General features: G+C 45.3%; 1 protein-coding gene across 1 annotated transcript in view; it reads right to left on the reverse strand.

The window, feature by feature from the left end:
- The window catches only part of CDH20 (cadherin 20), a 759,598-nt gene that overhangs the window by 566,037 nt on the left and 173,675 nt on the right, over positions 1-19,886 (reverse strand). Inside the window, exon 2 of the mRNA XM_075314847.1 lies at positions 14,328-14,390. The gene's annotated coding sequence lies outside the window, so the exon portion shown is untranslated. The remainder of the gene's footprint in view (positions 1-14,327; positions 14,391-19,886) is intronic.

A 19,886-nucleotide genomic window follows, 5' to 3' on the forward strand; every position in this document is an offset into this window, starting at 1 on the left:
GGTGTGCCAAGTTTCTACATCTACTTGACACGGTTTTGGACCCTACTTGAGCACCACCCCAGAAGTGCCGTGTGTATCAACTCACTCTTCTTGACACAATGGCAGGCAAAACTGGTTAGCCATGAATCATTTCTGTCTATTCGGCTGCTTTAGTGGAGCATAATACTGTAGTAAGGAAAATGGCACCTGACAAGTCTACTGGACTTGTCAAAAGCAATGACAGGTATCTAAATACACATATGGTCTGTTTATTATATAGTAATATTTGTTGTACGTTGTGTCTGTCTTCATATCTATGATACTATAAGAGATTAAGAGATTCAGATAAGTACTACATACACTATCTGGACAAAAGGATTGGGACACACCTATTAATTATTGAATTCAATATTTAATCAGTCCCAGTGTGTAAATTCCAGCCCCCTGTCATGTAATAACATTTGTGTAAGAATGGCTTATTCTTAAGAGCTCACTAAAATAAAACTTGGCACTGTAATAGGATGTAAGTACTGTAAAAGGTCAGCTCATACAAGTTCTTCTCTCCTAAAAATTCCACAATCGCTCGGATCCGGGATCGTGTCTGGGGCTCGAGTGGCGACCGGACCCGGGGCTCGTGCAACTGCCCGTCCTCGCAACAGTGAAAGGGGGTATTTACAGGGGAGATAGTTTTTGTCTGTGACGCCACCCATGGGTTGCGGTGATGGGATGGTGGCACCGCAGCTGCCTTTTGTGCAAGTGGCCGGGACCAATGGTTTTGGGCAGCAAGATGGTATCCCCTCCACGGGTAGGGGAGGTGTAGTCCAGGGGCCTAGGTGTAGGTGGGGAGCAGTGCTGGGGCGCAGTCGGCAGGTTGGACCGGATGATACTGGTGTACTCATGATTAAGAATAATCCACACAGAGTCTGTACTGTAAACCAAGGCCGGATGCCGGTTGCCGTTGGAGAGGTGCGCTGGTTCTGCACATGGGTTAGCAAGGTAGGGACCCTTCGTCCTGCACTTGTGTCTTGCTGTGTGTTTATTTAACCCGCTTGGAATGGGAGAAATATGCTCCCCTGTGGATTTGTATACAGAGGGAGCCGTTGCCCGCAAAATTTGACCCTTTGGATTTCAGTGGGTTCTGGCGGACACCCTATCCCCTACGTTTTGCTCTCTGGGCTTCTCCAGAACAAGGCCTGAAACCTTGTTCCTGACTGGTGAATTAACAAGGGGCTTGCAACCTTCCTCGTCCTAGGGTCCAGGTACCCCACCTGTGCACGGCCTCTGGACTGGATTCTCGCTGTCGGTACCGGCGGGCTACAAACCTGCCCCGGTCCACTTCAGGTCTCCTGCGACCGGATCTCCATCGCCTGTGGCAGTACACTGCCGTCTGCCGCCTAGTCAGTTCTCCCATGGTCCAAGGGCTCCGACCCTTGACCACTCTGCCACTTCAGCTCCTCACTTCTCTGCTCTACTGTACTGAACTCACGGTTGTGTTCCCTCCCCTGACACCTCAAGACCCCTAGGTGGGCGTTCCCATCCGCCTGGTCCCGCCCACTGGTGTGTCCCTGTTGTCATGGGGGAAGTGACTAGGCTTTGTGGCTGGTGTTCCTGTGTGTGGGATGTGATGTTGAATCCCAAGGAAGAGGCGATTCCTGTACCCTTGGTGGGAGGTACAGTCATCTGTGACTACCTGGTTTTGCCAGGGTGTCACAAGTGTACATAGTGTATAGTGAAACTATTATGTTATAATTATATAGGGGTCTGTTATCAGTCTTATTTTACATATTTGTCATAACAATTTTGCCAATATATGGCTACTGTAGAATGTCACAGTGTGGCACTCCATAGAATTATTTGAATAAAGTATAGAGTATATGATTTCTGCACAACCCCAAAATATAACTATTATGTATAAGAAACATTAGTAGTTTTAGTAATTGGGCTGTTCTACATCAGGGACCCATGTAAAATTATTGTGTGGTTGGTTGTGATGTGAGTTGCATGTCGTCCTTCTGTTCCCATCTCATTTTTCTACTAGTATTCTGTAAAGGGAACCTTACAGTAAAAAAATGATATATAGCTGCAGATATAGTGGTGATCTGCAAATAAATACTACTCCAACCTTACTGGAACTGCAGCTCGAGGGAGAAAATTAAGCTATATTCTCCATGCAAGCTACTTGCTATCAGTCATCGGGGAGGTACTGGGGGTTAGAAGCAGTCAGCTCTCAGTACTCAATGATTAGGGGACTGTTAGCTAGTGGCTGCAGGGAAAATATAACTTAATTTTCACCTTGCAACCGCACTTCTTACTAGCCTGCCATTAAACATATGTATTACAATAGCATTTATCACTATAAGTATGGATAAATAGCATTTTTTAAAGGTTCTCTGATCATTGATTTTGTAAACATAATGTATCTTTAATATCTCTGAATAAGGGATGTTTCAGTTGGTGGCATTTCATGCCTGGAGGTGCTTAAAATTCCTATCTGGTATTTCCTTTTTACAAGCAGAATTGATCAAATATTAACACTACAAAGCAGCAAGAGCTGCAAGCTTGTATTCTGACAATGTAATTTTATCACAGAGAGCTGTGATGTGACATGCACAGTAATATCAATCTACATACATACACACACAGTTACTATCAAAATTATTCAACCCCCACTGCAAAGGAGATGAATGCCATTGCCCATGAGGAATAGGTTGAGTACATGGATCTTTAGCAGGGGCAAATTGTGATGTGTGATGACTGGGTCAGAGCATCACCAAAATGACAGGATGAGTGGGGTGTAAGTACTTTTCAGACGTTGTCTAAGGACAAATAGTGAACTAGCAACTTGATCATGGGCACCCAGCCCACATTCACGTAGGGAATAATTGTTTAAGAAGTGAGGAACCACTAGATCCAAGTGTTACGTTAACTTCCAAGTGCTCCAAATATTGTTCAATTTAAACAACTATAAGAAGTAAAGGAGAACATGTCAAATTATAGAGAACTATCCAATGAAAAAAGGATTTAAGAGATAAGCTACTCTAATCTTAGTGCCAGATACCACAGTGCGCCTTCATTAATCTTGGGGAGATGGTCTTGGTCCATAGTGGGTGGTTTTAATGGCCACCATGACTATGACTAACTGATGTACATATACTGTAAGTATGTACAAAAAAGTAGATATTATTTTCACTATTTATTATGCCTGCGCTTAACATATCCCAAACAAAACTTGTTGTATGTCTTGCCCATTAGAAATGCTTTAGAATAATGCATGGAAATATTTCTGCACCTTGACAACTCTCTCTCCAAAATTGTCAAAGTAAACATTCGTGAAGCTACTACCAGCAAATTAAATGTATTTAGCATTAAATGTTTGCTATAAAACACAAAAGAAGCCAGAAACCCCAGTCAAGTATAATTATATGATATAATGAGAAGCTATAAACTTTCATTGATACATATTTTATCACAGCCCCCGTCTTATGTGATCTAAAGACTCTGAACTTGTCTCCAGAGACTAGAGGACTGAAATATATAATCACGCTTTCTTTTATGTTTTTAACATCACTGACACTGTTCTGATTGTAATTAACATCTTTTACAATGAAACATCAGTTAACCGTCACATCTACATATAAGAGAAGCAAAGATTTGTCCGTTTACGAAGTTATTCTTACAAAGTTTGAAGGGCACAGTAAGTGCTGAATCAGTGAAGATGGCTGTGTATATACAATCCTTTAGAGAGGTTTTATCACTAAATACATGTGGTTTATAAAATTATATAGAAGAGGACTTCATGGACAAAATTGGGCAAATATAAAACGTTAATTTTTATTGAAAATTCTTTAGAAACACCACAAACGTCTGTAAAATGACATACAAAACAAAAATATATAATAGTGCTAATAGACACTGGTAACCAAGTATCATATGTTACAAAAAGTCAACCTATCTAGCGACTATTCATAGTCACAAAGGGTAGAACAATAGCATATATAAGGGTTAACCCCATGCACCACCCGGTGGAAAATATCACGAAATATAGCGCAGATTCAGTGCAAAAAATAATATCACATTGCAGCATATGAATCATAGCCTGTAGTATAAATTTACTTAGGTGGTAATTAGAGATGAGCGAGCATGCTTGTTACTACTCGGTACTCGCACGAGTATCACTGTACTCGGTCTACTCGGCGGGGACCGAGTAATCTCGCGATACTCGTGCTGTACTCGTGGTCTTCATCCCTGCATGTTGGCGCTCTTTTGAGAGCCAGCCCTCATGCAGGGATTGGCTGGCAGACCACTGCAATGCCACAGCCCTGTTAGTTGTGGAATTGCAGTGATTGGCCGGCCTGCACAGCGTGACCGAGCCTTTATACCGGCGGGCGCGCTGTGCTCTGCTCACAGCTATCCAGACAGTCAGTGCAGGGAGAGTGTCGCTGCTTCAGGGAAAGTTTTGCGGCCCTTTATAGCTATTTCCGTATCAGGGCTGCAAACAGTGTGACCAAAAGTCCTTCTCAGGACTATTCTAGTTGTATACAGGCAGGCAGGGTATAGCCAGGTCGGAGTACAGTAGCAGAGTCCTTCTCAGGACTATTGTTGCTGTATACAGGCAGGGTATAGCCAGGTTGGAATACAGGCTAGTGACCAAAAGAGTCCTTGTCAGGACTATTGTAGCAGTATACAGGCAGGCAGGCAGGCAGGGTATATAGCCATTCCTAGTGGTGACCGTATACCAGCCTTCATCATATCTGTGGCTGGTGTACACAGTCTAAAACAGTCCTGATAGTGTCAGACTTCTCAGCAATTGTCGCTCCTAAAACCTGTTAGGTTCTTAGTGCGTCCGTGCTTGCATTTAAAAACCGCACGTGTGTGCCTGTCGGTGGCAGCGTACAGGTGCACTTGTGTGCGTTTTTACAAAAATATTATATAACGCACAAGTGTAGTGTATAATACACGTCAGTCAGCAGTGGCTGATAGTGTCAGAGTTCTTAATTTTTGCTCCTAAAACCTGTGTTAGGTTCTTAGTGCATCCGTGCTTGCATTTAAAAACCGCACGTGTGTGCCTGTCGGTGGCAGCGTACAGGTGCACTTGTGTGCGTTTTTACAAAAATATTATATAACGCACAAGTGTAGTGTATAATACACGTCAGTCAGCAGTGGCTGATAGTGTCAGAGTTCTTAATTTTTGCTCCTAAAACCTGTGTTAGGTTCTTAGTGCGTCCGTGCTTGCATTTAAAAACCGCACGTGTGTGCCTGTCGGTGGCAGCGTACAGGTGCACTTGTGTGCGTTTTTACAAAAATATTATATAACGCACAAGTGTAGTGTATAATACACGTCAGTCAGCAGTGGCTGATAGTGTCAGAGTTCTTAATTTTTGCTCCTAAAACCTGTGTTAGGTTCTTAGTGCATCCGTGCTTGCATTTAAAAACCGCACGTGTGTGCCTGTCGGTGGCAGCGTACAGGTGCACTTGTGTGCGTTTTTACAAAAATATTATATAACGCACAAGTGTAGTGTATAATACACGTCAGTCAGCAGTGGCTGATAGTGTCAGAGTTCTTAATTTTTGCTCCTAAAACCTGTGTTAGGTTCTTAGTGCGTCCGTGCTTGCATTTAAAAACCGCACGTGTGTGCCTGTCGGTGGCAGCGTACAGGTGCACTTGTGTGCGTTTTTACAAAAATATTATATAACGCACAAGTGTAGTGTATAATACACGTCAGTCAGCAGTGGCTGATAGTGTCAGAGTTCTTAATTTTTGCTCCTAAAACCTGTGTTAGGTTCTTAGTGCGTCCGTGCTTGCATTTAAAAACCGCACGTGTGTGCCTGTCGGTGGCAGCGTACAGGTGCACTTGTGTGCGTTTTTACAAAAATATTATATAACGCACAAGTGTAGTGTATAATACACGTCAGTCAGCAGTGGCTGATAGTGTCAGAGTTCTTAATTTTTGCTCCTAAAACCTGTGTTAGGTTCTTAGTGCGTCCGTGCTTGCATTTAAAAACCGCACGTGTGTGCCTGTCGGTGGCAGCGTACAGGTGCACTTGTGTGCGTTTTTACAAAAATATTATATAACGCACAAGTGTAGTGTATAATACACGTCAGTCAGCAGTGGCTGATAGTGTTAGAGTTCTTAATTTTTGCTCCTAAAACCTGTGTTAGGTTCTTAGTGCGTCCGTGCTTGCATTTAAAAACCGCACGTGTGTGCCTGTCGGTGGCAGCGTACAGGTGCACTTGTGTGCGTTTTTACAAAAATATTATATAACGCACAAGTGTAGTGTATAATACACGTCAGTCAGCAGTGGCTGATAGTGTCAGAGTTCTTAATTTTTGCTCCTAAAACCTGTGTTAGGTTCTTAGTGCGTCCGTGCTTGCATTTAAAAACCGCACGTGTGTGCCTGTCGGTGGCAGCGTACAGGTGCACGATTTGCACAAACTTTGATATAACGCCCAAGTCTAGTGAATACACGTCAGCACAGCATTGCAAAATGCGCAAGGGCGTTGGCAAGGAACAAGGAAGTGGACGTGATGGTGGTGCAGGCAGAGGCCGAGGTCGTGGGCAAGCTCTAATTTTGCCACAACAAAGGGCCACATCTAGTCGCTCGCACGTCCTGTCCCAAATTCTTGGGGACCGCAGCAGTACACCGCTCTTGAACCAAGACCAGTGTCAACAGGTTGTTAGTTGGATAGCGGATAATGCTTCCAGTCAGATTGGCACCACCACAAACACTCTCTCTTCCACACGGTCAAGTGTCAGTAGCCGTGATACTGCACCGCACATTTCAGAACCTGATCCTCCTTCCTACCACAAGGCTGAGTACACGTCCTCGGACATTAATGATCCCACACTTGGACACTCGGAAGAGCTGTTCACGTTTCCATTCGCACATTCTGGCCTCTCGCCAGCTCATGTTGAAGTGGGTCATGAGGAGATCGTATGTACAGATGGCCAAATATTTGAGCAGCCACGTTCTCACGAAGTTGGCAACGTGTCTCAACAAGGGGTGGACGATGATGAGACACAATTGTCAGGAAGTCAGGAGGAGGAGCAGGGTGCGGAAGAGGAAGACGACGTGGTGGATGATCCAGTAACTGACCCAACCTGGCAGGAGGATATGCAGAGCGAGGACAGCAGTGCACAGGGGGAGGGAGGCGTAGCATCCCAACAGGCAGTAAGAAGCAGGGTGGTGGCTCCAGGCAGAAGTCAGGCAACCGTTCCCCGGAACAACAACACGACACAAGGTGCCTGTACAAATGTTAGGTCTTCCCGAGTCTGGCAGTTTTTTAAGTTGGATCCAGATGATTCTAAAAAGGCCATTTGCAACACCTGCCGTGCCAGCATCAGCAGGGGTACCAAAACTAGCAGCCTGACCACCACCAGCATGATCAGGCACATGTCAGCCAAGCACCCGACTTTGTGGGAAGTACAACAGAGTCGAGGAGCAGTGCTTGCTAATGTCACTGCTACGTCTTCGCTGGTTGTGCATGCGAGCCAATCCCCTGTCCATGCTGCCTGCGAACAAGCCTCCTCCGGTCCTGCAGTTGCGTACGCAGAAATAACACCATCATCAAGCACGTCCTTGTCCCAGCGCAGCGTTCAGTTATCCATTCAGCAAACCTTTGAACGCAGGCGCAAATACACTGCCAACACCCCACATGCCACAGTTCTAAATGCTAACATTTCGCGACTGCTTGCGCTGGAAATGTTGCCTTTTAGGCTGGTGGAGACAGAAGCATTCCGCGACCTGATGGCGGCAGCTGTCCCACGTTACTCGGTCCCCAGCCACCACTATTTCTCCCGGTGTGCCGTCCCCGCGTTGCATAACCACGTGTCACAAAACATCACACGTGCCCTGAACAACGCTGTTTCACCCAAAGTCCACCTAACCACAGACACGTGGACAAGTGCTTGTGGGCAAGGCCACTACATCTCGTTGACGGCACACTGGGTTAATATTGTGGAAGCTGGGACCCAGTCTGAGCGAGGGACGGAACACGTCCTTCCCACACCAAGGTTTGCAGGCCCTACCTCAGTCAGTGTTTCACCCACACTCTACAGCTCCGGAATGTCATGCTCTTCAGCCTCCTCCTCCTCCTGCGCATCCTCATCCACTGTACCCTCCACACCAGTCCCAAGCTGGAAGCACTGCAGCACTGCCTCGGCGAAGCGGCAACAGGCTGTGCTGAAGCTAATCTGCATAGGTGACAAACCCCACAATGCAGAAGAGCTGTGGACAGCTCTGAAACAGCAGGCAGATCACTGGCTCACACCTCTGAACCTAAAGCCAGGAAAGGTCGTGTGTGACAATGGCCGGAACCTGGTGGCAGCTTTGAGGCGAGGCCAGCTGATACATGTTCCATGCGTGGCCCATGTGCTCAACCTCGTGGTTCAGCGGTTTCTAAAGTCATACCCAGAGCTGTCTGATCTGCTGGTAAAAGTTCGCCGCCTGTCTGCACATTTTCAAAAGTCACCTACTGCTTCAGCCGGCCTTGCCAGCTTTCAGCGCAGTTTGCATCTTCCGGCTCACAGACTGGTGTGTGATGTCCCCACGCGTTGGAATTCAACTCTGCACATGTTGGTCAGGATATGTGAGCAGAAGAGGGCAGTTGTTGAGTACCTGCATCACCTAAGCCGTCGGGAAATGGGTCAAACTCCACACATAACACCTGAGGAGTGGAGATGGATGTCCGACCTATGTACCATCCTCCAAAACTTTGAGGACTCCACCAAGATGGTGAGTGGTGATGACGCCATTATTAGCGTCACCATACCGCTACTCTGCCTTCTAAAACAGTCTCTGCTCAAAACCAAACATGATGCATTGCAGGCGGAGCGCGATGAGTTGCAGCAAGAAACAGTAGTGGGTGTGGGTGATAACACACAGCCCAGCCTCGTCTCATCACAACGTGCAGTGGAGGACTATGACGAGGAGGAGGATGAAGACATGGAGCAAATCTCCGGCCAAATTGAGGATATGACATGCACACCAGTCATATCCTCGGTTCAGCGTGGCTGGCCAGAGGACAGGGTAGATGAGGAGGAGGAGGAGGAGGAGGACAGCATGTTCAGTCAACGTGTCGGTCAGGCTACTGAAGTCCTGGCTGTTAAGAGTCTGGCGCACATGGCTGACTTTATGGTAAGCTGCCTGTCTCGTGACCCTCGCGTTAAGAACATCTTGGCCGACAATCATTACTGGTTGGTAACACTGTTAGACCCATGCTACAAGGAGAACTTTATGTCTCTTATTCCCGAGGCGGAGAGGTCAACCAAAATGCAGCAGTTCCGGAAGGCCATAGTCACGGAAGTAGGCAAAGCATTCCCCTCACAAAACGCTAGCGGCATAGGTCATGAATCAGTGGACAACCAAGGCGTACAGCCGAGAGAGGCACAAGTCCAATCCGCCAGAGGTAGGGGAACAGTCTTTAAGATGTGGGACAGTTTTCTCAGCCCCTCACGTACCACAGCCCCTGAGGTGCGGGGTAGTGCCACAAGAAATCCTAAGTTTGCCCAGATGCTCAAGGAGTACCTTGCAGATCGAACAACTGTACTCCGACATTCCTCTGTGCCTTACAATTATTGGGTATCCAAGGTGGACACGTGGCATGAATTGGCTCTCTACGCCTTGGAAGTCCTGGCCTGCCCTGCCGCTAGCGTTTTGTCAGAGCATGTTTTTAGTGCCGCAGGTGGAATCATTACAGATAAACGCACCCGCCTGTCAACTGAAAATGCTGACAGGCTGACTCTGATCAAGATGAACAAGGGTTGGATTGGGCCAGACTTCACCACACCACCAGCAAATGAGAGCGGAATTTAAAGTTTGTAACGGGAATTTGCCATGTACCTCCAGTCACCCATGGGTACACACTTCTGGACTTTGGATAATCGCTGGACTGCTCCTCCTTCTCCTCATGCGCCACCATGATGACCGTTACAAGAGTTAGGCCTTTGTTTCAGGTATACCCCCAGTGGTAAATTTTTTCGCCCATTCTTTGCAGAATGGACATTACAACGACAGGAGACCCGCTCCTTTGCAATGGGAACAATGTTTTGAGGCCCTCATGCACGTCTCTATGCAGGGACAACGTGGAGCCTCCCAATTTTTGGCTGCCCTGCCTAAGGGCTATACTACAAAAGACCCACTTCCTTCCAGTGGGCACTTCAGGTTTACAGGCCCTCATGCACGTCTCTATCCAGGGACAACGTGGAGCCTCCCAATTTTTGGCTGCCCTGCCAAAGGGCTATTCTACAAAAGACCCACTTCCTTCCAATGGGCACTTCAGGTTTACAGGCCCTCATGCACGTCTCTATCCAGGGACAACGTGGAGCCTCCCAATTTTTGGCTGCCCTGCCTAAGGGCTATACTACAATAGACCCACTTCCTTCCAATGGGCACTTCAGGTTTACAGGCCCTCATGCACGTCTCTATCCAGGGACAACGTGGAGCCTCCCAATTTTTGGCTGCCCTGCCTAAGGGCTATACTACAAAAGACCCACTTCCTTCCAATGGGCACTTCAGGTTTACAGGCCCTCATGCACGTCTCTATCCAGGGACAACGTGGAGCCTCCCAATTTTTGGCTGCCCTGCCTAAGGGCTATACTACAATAGACCCACTTCCTTCCAATGGGCACTTCAGGTTTACAGGCCCTCATGCACGTCTCTATCCAGGGACAACGTGGAGCCTCCCAATTTTTGGCTGCCCTGCCTAAGGGCTATACTACAATAGACCCACTTCCTTCCAATGGGCACTTCAGGTTTACAGGCCCTCATGCACGTCTCTATCCAGGGACAACGTGGAGCCTCACAATTTTTGGCTGCCCTGCCTAAGGGCTATACTACAATAGACCCACTTCCTTCCAATGGGCACTTCAGGTTTACAGGCCCTCATGCACGTCTCTATCCAGGGACAACGTGGAGCCTCCCAATTTTTGGCTGCCCTGCCTAAGGGCTATACTACAAAAGACCCACTTCCTTCCAATGGGCACTTCAGGTTTACAGGCCCTCATGCACGTCTCTATCCAAGGACAACGTGGAGCCTCCCAATTTTTGGCTGCCCTGCCAAAGGGCTATACTACAAAAGACCCACTTCCTTCCAATGGGCACTTCAGGTTTACAGGCCCTCATGCACGTCTCTATCCTGGGACAACGTGGAGCCTCACAATTTTTGGCTGCTCTGCCTAAGGGCTATACTACAATAGACCCACTTCCTTCCAATGGGCACTTCAGGTATGCAGGCCCTCATGCACGTCTCTATCCAGGGACAACGTGGAGCCTCCCAATTTTTGGCTGCCCTGCCTAAGGGCTATACTACAATAGACCCACTTCCTTCCAATGGGCACTTCAGGTTTACAGGCCCTCATGCACGTCTCTATCCAGGGACAACGTGGAGCCTCCCAATTTTTGGCTGCCCTGCCAAAGGGCTATTCTACAAAAGACCCACTTCCTTCCAATGGGCACTTCAGGTTTACAGGCCCTCATGCACGTCTCTATCCAGGGACAATGTGGAGCCTCCCAATTTTTGGCTGCCCTGCCTAAGGGCTATACTACAATAGACCCACTTCCTTCCAATGGGCACTTCAGGTTTACAGGCCCTCATGCACGTCTCTATCCAGGGACAACGTGGAGCCTCCCAATTTTTGGCTGCCCTGCCTAAGGGCTATACTACAAAAGACCCACTTCCTTCCAATGGGCACTTCAGGTTTACAGGCCCTCATGCACGTCTCTATCCAGGGACAACGTGGAGCCTCCCAATTTTTGGCTGCCCTGCCTAAGGGCTATACTACAATAAACCCACTTCCTTCCAATGGGCACTTCAGGTTTACAGGCCCTCATGCACGTCTCTATCCAGGGACAACGTGGAGCCTCCCAATTTTTGGCTGCCCTGCCAAAGGGCTATACTACAATAGACCCACTTCCTTCCAATGGGCACTTCAGGTTTACAGGCCCTCATGCACGTCTCTATCCAGGGACAACGTGGAGCCTCCCAATTTTTGGCTGTCCTGCCTAAGGGCTATACTACAATAGACCCACTTCCTTCCAATGGGCACTTCAGGTTTACAGGCCCACATGCACGTCTCTATCCAGGGACAACGTGGAGCCTCACAATTTTTGGCTGCCCTGCTTAAGGGCTATACTACAATAGATCCACTTCCTTCCAATGGGCACTTCAGGTTTACAGGCCCTCATGCACGTCTCTATCCAGGGACAACGTGGAGTCTCCCAATTTTTGGCTGCCCTGCCTAAGGGCTATACTACAAAAGACCCACTTCCTTCCAATGGGCACTTCAGGTTTACAGGCCCTCATGCACGTCTCTATCCAGGGACAACGTGGAGCCTCCCAATTTTTGGCTGCCCTGCCTAAGGGCTATACTACAAAAGACCCACTTCCTTCCAATGGGCACTTCAGGTTTACAGGCCCTCATGCACGTCTCTATCCAGGGACAACGTGGAGCCTCCCAATTTTTGGCTGCCCTGCCTAAGGGCTATACTACAAAAGACCCACTTCCTTCCAATGGGCACTTCAGGTTTACAGGCCCTCATGCACGTCTGTATGCAGGGTCATTGGTGAACCTCAAAATTTTGGACTGCCCTGGCAAAGGAAAATACTACAAAGACTCACTTCCTCAAAATGGGCACATTAGACTCAGAGGCCTTTATGTACGTCTCTTCTCAGGGACATCGGAGTGCCACACAATGTTTTACGTAAAATCTTTCATGTATTGATCTCAAAAAGTAACATACATTAGCTCTATCTCACTATTGGGTATGTGCCCTTAACATTTCCGCCATGAAAATTCATTTTGGTGTCATTTTGGAAGGTTTTCTGGTGAGTCCGTAAAATTGGCGTAAAACGCGGACAAAATTGTTCACAGCTGTGACTTTTGAGTGATAAATGCTTCAAGGGGTCTTCCCCATGCTGTTGCCATGTCATTTGAGCACTCTTCGGAGACTTTTGTGCCATTTTTAGGGTTTCTACATGCTGCCGGTGGTCATTTCACAAAAATACTCGGGTCTCCCATAGGATAACATTGGGCTCGTTGCTCGGGCCGAGTACACGAGTATCTTGGGAGGCTCGGCCCGAGCTTCGAGCACCCGAGCTTTTTAGTACTCGCTCATCACTAGTGGTAATATCACTGGTGACACAGGAGGGGGGAAACCCAAAAAAATACCCCATAAAGATTACTCCTATGTGCCACCAGGGAATAAATGTCCCAGAAATATAGAAGCAGATTCAACACAAAAAAACGGTATTTATATCAGAGCATATGAACCATAGCCTATAATGTAAATTTACCTTAGTGGTAGTCACGGTGATGGCACAGGGTAACCTGAGGAGAGACCCCAACGTACGGTTCACGTTTGCATTAGTTCACTTTATCAAGGGGATGATTAGAAGTGAAGTTGCAGGAGCTTTTAACCAGGTGACTGTGGTCACATGGTCCAACCAATAACATGAGTTCAGCGTTGCCTGCGCTGCTAGCCGCAGGAGTATCATCATACAGCCACAGCATCAGAGTCAATCGCGCATGCTTGGGAACAGGGATGTGTCCCCCTGCCTCCCGAGCATGTGCACAACCCAATCATAGACGCCGAAGAAGGACGAAACCACACAGCAGCACGGAGGTGCACCACTATAGATTGGGAGGCACAATAGAAATGTAGTAGTTATTTGTATGGAATAAGATTAAAACACCCACAATAGTTTATACAGAATAAATACAATTAGGTCACACACAAGTGCTGATATAATTTCTAAGCGAACACTTAGAAATGATAAATTACAACGTTTAACAAATGATGACCCGACTTATCAAACGACAATATTTATCAAATGAGCACCTTACATATCAAATGAGCACCCCATTTATCAAATGAGCACCCCACTTATCAAATGACGACCCCACTTATCAAATGACAACGTTTATCAAATGATGACCCCCACTTATCAAACGACAAACAGTTATCAAATGAGCACCTTACTTATCAAATGAGTACCCCACTTATCAAATGACTCCACTTATCAAATGACCCCACTTATTAAATGAGCACCCGACTTATCAAATCATCCCACTTAGCAAATAACATTTATCAAATGAGCACACCACTTATCAAATGACCCCAATTAGCAAATGAACACCCCACACATCAAATGAGCCCACTTATCAAATGAGCACACCACTTATCAAATGACCCCAATTAGCAAATGAACACCCCACTTATCAAATGAGCCCACTTATCACATGAGCACACCACTTATAAAATGAGCCCACTTATCAAATGAGCACTCCACTTAACAAATGACCTCAAACAGGACAATTAAATGAAATATAGAAAAAAGTTGTGATTCCTACCTTTAAATTTGACTGGACATTGACTTCTTTGTTCTGGGTTTTAATTTTTTTCAACACTTTTGTCTGTAAAACAAAAACACAGCGACAGATAATGAACAATAAAGTCATAATTTACATTTGCACTTATACAGTTTCATTTTTCTATCAATTTCGGACATATTTATCTTTCAGACCACTTATTCCACAATTTTACAATGCACAATTACAGTATCAGTCATTGCTCCACCTCCAGCCACACATAAAAAAACAACTGACATGACCTCCTAATAGAAGAAAGGATGTGTGAACAGGTGCAAGCTGCTAGAACTGTACAATATTTCAGCAAAATAATACAGCATCACTCTGCATTAAATAAGATGTATGCAAATATTGAATGAGGAATCTTTGGACTACATTACTGCTACATAAAACATACTTATTAAATGAAAGGAGTTAGCGCACAAATTGGTAAATTTATGTGTACCCAACAGCTATGACAAGGCAAACTTTCTCTGGTAAGACCTTGAATCTAATATTTATTTAACTTGTCTATCCCAAGCTAAAAGTCTACAAGTTCAAAGGGCATGTGGGATCCAGCAGTAATTAAATGGAATCTGTCAGCAGCTTTTTGCTACTTCATTTGAGAGCAGCATGATGTAGGCAAAGAGATCTTGATTCAAACAATATATCACTTAGATTACTGGGTGCAGTGGTTCTGACATAGAGTTTTTAAATGTAGCTGACTTCAGAGAGCTAACCACGCCCACACTACTGCTCTCTATGTGTATTGTATACTGACAGTGAGCTGCTTATCACTGCTGGGGCATGGTCGGTCTAGCAGGCACATGATACCTAGACAGTGCAATGATAATGTCACAAAGAGAAAATCTTCATTATAAGTAAGCAATCGCTCCCAGCTTGGTAAGTGACACATTATTGAATTCAGTTTATAACAGTGTTTTGATGACCTCAGATTACATAGCAGAAACCTGCTGACAGATTCCCTTTAAAAGAAGTCTTAGGCTTTTGGGAGCAGTGTTCATTGAAATACCTGGAAGGTCACAGATAGCACATGATCCAAAGGATGTTTGTGGATGGGGGTCCAAAAAACTAACTGACATCCGGCTGTGGGACATGTAAAGGGGCTGGATCTTATATTTGTTTAAATACTCAGTGGACTTGTACCCATATGAAAAAATTCCAAAAGGTGAGCACCCCACCATCACTATATTATTTTTACTGTTGCATTACTTATTAACCCCATGTATGCCTTCAGCCTTTTTTACATTTCTATGCCTACCGCTTAGAGAAAGCACTTATGAAGACATGTATCCGCATTTATCATGCAATCAAAACTATTGCTCTTTCCTTGACTCCAACACATAGATGAAAAAATGAAAGCCTTACCATCACCCTGTGTATCGCACTAAATACTTCAATGCATAATGCAGAATGTGCAGGGCTTAATTCTTCAAATAGTTTACATCAGAAATATGGGGTAAAACGCTTACAAATGGGATTTTTTTTGCAGAATAGATAGTTGAGCAAAAATGTTTTTTTTCTCCAAGTGCTCTAACATTTTAAAAATTGGATGACTCTTATGGAAGAGGTGTGACCAACCATGACACTGCAAATTCAATATAATATATGACACCAAAGTGATATACATTATAAAAGAAACGTCTATGCTGAGTTTATTTCTTTCTCCAGTGGACTTCAGCTTGTAGAAGCATCAAATTCAAGCGCATGGGCCTCTTGATGAATATGGTGCATCTTACTCCAACATAATGTCACAGGTGTCTTAACAAGCACGGGGCCAGAGCTCTCTATCACCATTTTTCTCCATGCACATTTGAACAGTGTTAATTTCCTGTGGGGAATTAATAGTTAAACTCATTTTTGTGCTGCAGCAGTCTCTCAGCTCTCGGCCATGTGATTATTTCTGGCCTTATAAAATCCCTCTGCTTCCTGGAGCAGTTGGTGGATATTCAACTCAGTTGGAACCTAGCCCAGGAGCAGAGACATGGCCACACAGAGAACACTAACACTGCTGTATATACATCACAAGAGAGGCTGGGGACATACACATTACTGGGGGGCATACATATTACCGAGGAAAGAGGTATACAGCAATGGGGGCCATACAGCTCCAGAGGGGGGCATACAGCTCTAGAGGGGGGCAGTGGCTCTGGGGTGGGGGGGACAAACAGCTCTGAGGTGGGGAGGTGACATGCAGCTCTGGGGGTATACACAGCTCTGAGGGGGTATACAGCACTGGGGTGGAAGTGACATACAACTCTGGAGGTATAGTAGTATAGTATGCAGCCTCCATATTCCTCCATATAGTGTTATAAAGCCCCTATAGTTCTCTATGCAGCCCCCATATGGCACTATGCAACCCCCATATAACATTAAGCAGCCACCATATAGCACAATGCAGACCCATATAGCATTAGGCATCCTCATGTAGTATACAGCCCCCATATAGCACAATGCAGACCCAGATAGCATTAGGCACCTTCATGTAGTATACAGGCTGCATATAGCACAATGCAGACCCACATAGTATTAGGCACCCTCATGTAGTATACAGCCGCCATACAGCACAATGCAGACCTAGATAGCATTAGGCACCCTCATGTAGTATACAGCCGCCATATAGCACAGTGCAGACTGACATAGCATTGGGCACCTTCATGTAGGATACAGCCGCCATATAGCACAGTGCTGACCCAGATTGCATTATGGACCTTCATGTAGTATACAGCCAACATATAGCACAGAGCAGATCCAGATAGGCACCTCCATGTAGTACAAAACACCTATATAGCACAGTACAGACCCAGATAGTATTAGGCATCCTCATGTAGTATACAGCCCCTATATAGCACAGTGCAGAACCAGAGAGCATTAGGCATCCTCATGTAGTATATAGCCCCTCTATAGCACAGTGCAGACCCAGATAGCATTAGGCATCCTCATGTAGTATACAGCAGCTATATAGCACAGTGCAGACCCTGATAGCATTAGGCACCTCCATGTAGTACATAACCCCATATTATTTAATGCACCCCCATAGTCGTCTGGCCACCACAATTACATAAATACTCACTATTGCTCGTTCCCCCGCTGCTCCAGTCTCCTCGGTGCGTTCACCGCTGTCGCTATGTCTTATCAGCAGGCGCGCAGTGATGATGTCACTGCGCTCTGCTGCTGAGCTGTCAGAGGCTCAGGACACCGACAGTGTCAGACACAACGGGGAGAATGGTGAGAGAGGGAGCGCGCGCAACTGCGATGCCGATACAATTGAAAGTGCGATCCTCGGCGGGGGGAAGTTGGTGACATCGCAGGCACCGAGCCCCCCTGCCACCGCGAGTGGGCCCCCCCGGCAGCCCAGGGCCCCGGCATTTGACCCGGTTTGCCGGGTGCTGATGCCGGGCCTGCTCATCCTTACTCGTGCATCCTTGTTATCCCTGGCACAGGTTTTGGTGTGTGTCTGTGTGTGTGAGTTTTTGTTTTCCCCCATCTGTCATTTTGTGTTGGTGGGTTTTTGGGATCTCCATCCTGGTCAGTCCCCTGGGTGGTGACTACAGAGTTATCAGGACCAGGTTAGGAGGCAGGGTCACGTTGGAGGCTCAACCCCGATCACCTTCAGGTCTACCATCGGGATAAGGGACAGCCCAGGGTATCTAATCTTAGCATCAGCTTATAGGTTCCTGTGCCATTCTCGTCTCCTGTTACACATAAAGACTAATATTCATAATGCCATTCTTGATAAATCGGCCTCTCAGCTTCTACGGAGAGATCAATGTATTGAAGTTAAGCAGAATGTTTTACTAGTATTGTCAGGACCTGGAAGTGATAAGAAAAAATTGTGAAATAAATCTTTGTTTTTGAAATTTGTAATGAAAATTATTTCAAATATATTTGCTGTAAGAAGACTATGGTGTACATAATAGGAGATACAAATTCTGTTATTTTTATTTTACGTCTATAATATATGTTTAACGTGTTTTGGATAGTATTTAAACCTTTTAATAATATTCATTCTCTGATTCTACTAATCCGTTATGTTGTTGCTCGTTCTCTTTTTTGAAATAACAATAACATTACAATAAGACTAGTTTTTTACATCTTATGCCTTACGACAATTACCTGGTCACATTGGAAACTTTTGCTGGTCCCAAATCCAGAAACTGTTATTAATATGGACATTCAAAGAAGAACAAACAATATTTAAAAGATTTGGCCTTTGCTGGCGCAGTAAAGGTGCCCATGGACATTAAAGTAAAACTTGTGGAAATCAGGCATCTTCAAGGTATTGGTGGTATCCTAACTCTCCCTTGATAGCAGATGTTTAGTAAATCAAGGATGACTTATACTCACAGTAGAAAAGACTCTGCCAGGAGACTGTGGCACCAGCTTATTCTCCTCTCGACATTGTGGAAACTGGTTGAAAGCTATATTTGAACATGTATGTAGAATGTAGAATGTGAAGAATAAGTTTTAGTTTACTTTATGCTTAAATTAGATTACTTGACTATGTTTTCCATATTTTTTTACTTCATTCAGTGTGACTATCACTTTAGTTTGTGCTCCCTTATACAGGTGAAAAGGGAAATTTATTTAAACTTTTTCTTTGTCATTTTATAATGCGACAGCTTATTTTTTTCATATATACTTTTTTATTCCTTTCTTCATAAATCATAACCTGGCCTACTTTTTATTGCCTAGCTTTAAAATAAAAAAAACAACAAAAACTAGCAGAGTGAACTCTTCCCTTACACATTTTTTCTCTGATTTGTCTCAGTTTCATCTATACATCTGAGAAATGTGTCACTGTGTGCTAGTTTGGTCTTTTTTGGTCCGTTTTACTTTAACATGCACTATCTGATCAGTTCTGGGCTACAGTTTTTGCTATGGGCTCAGGAATAAGAGACAAGGTGGTAATAAGAAATCTTGATTCAGCAGAGTTGAACACGCAGATTGCACCGGGAATATCAGAAATGAGTTGGTTAAGAGATATATTGAGCAGCATTAGAAATAGCACAGATACGTTGGTTATCATCAGGTACCTTGATTGCAAAGTTGAGGGTGTAGACAGCACCAAAGTAAAATAAATGAGCTGACTATCGGGTACATTTATTCAGCAAAATTAAAGATGAGGACAGCACCAGGAATAGTAGGTATTAGCAGGTAGTATAAACTAGTTACTGGATATCACTCAGAAGCAGTTGAAAAAATATATAGACACTTGGTTGATACAACATGGCCATCAAGTTTTTTTGAGTCTATGTAACTGTGGATTCCCAGCCAGTCTCCCACGCTTTTTTTTGCAGAGTTAAGTTAGAAGTGTGGCTTCACACATGGAGAGCACATGAAAGAAGTATGCACTACTATCTGAATAATCGGGCATCACGCAGACACCATAGCTGACTTATGAAGCCCTTGGATGATGACATCAGCAGAAATTCGAGCTGAGTTAAAATATTAACCGGGTGTGGACTAGCACAGACAGACGGAGCAGACCATGAAAGACGGAAGCAGAGCCAGACAGGTAGGTGACTACCAATTTTATGA

Source organism: Anomaloglossus baeobatrachus, chromosome 6 (assembly GCF_048569485.1).
Source record: "Anomaloglossus baeobatrachus isolate aAnoBae1 chromosome 6, aAnoBae1.hap1, whole genome shotgun sequence".
In the NCBI taxonomy this organism is placed as follows: Eukaryota; Metazoa; Chordata; class Amphibia; order Anura; family Aromobatidae; genus Anomaloglossus; species Anomaloglossus baeobatrachus.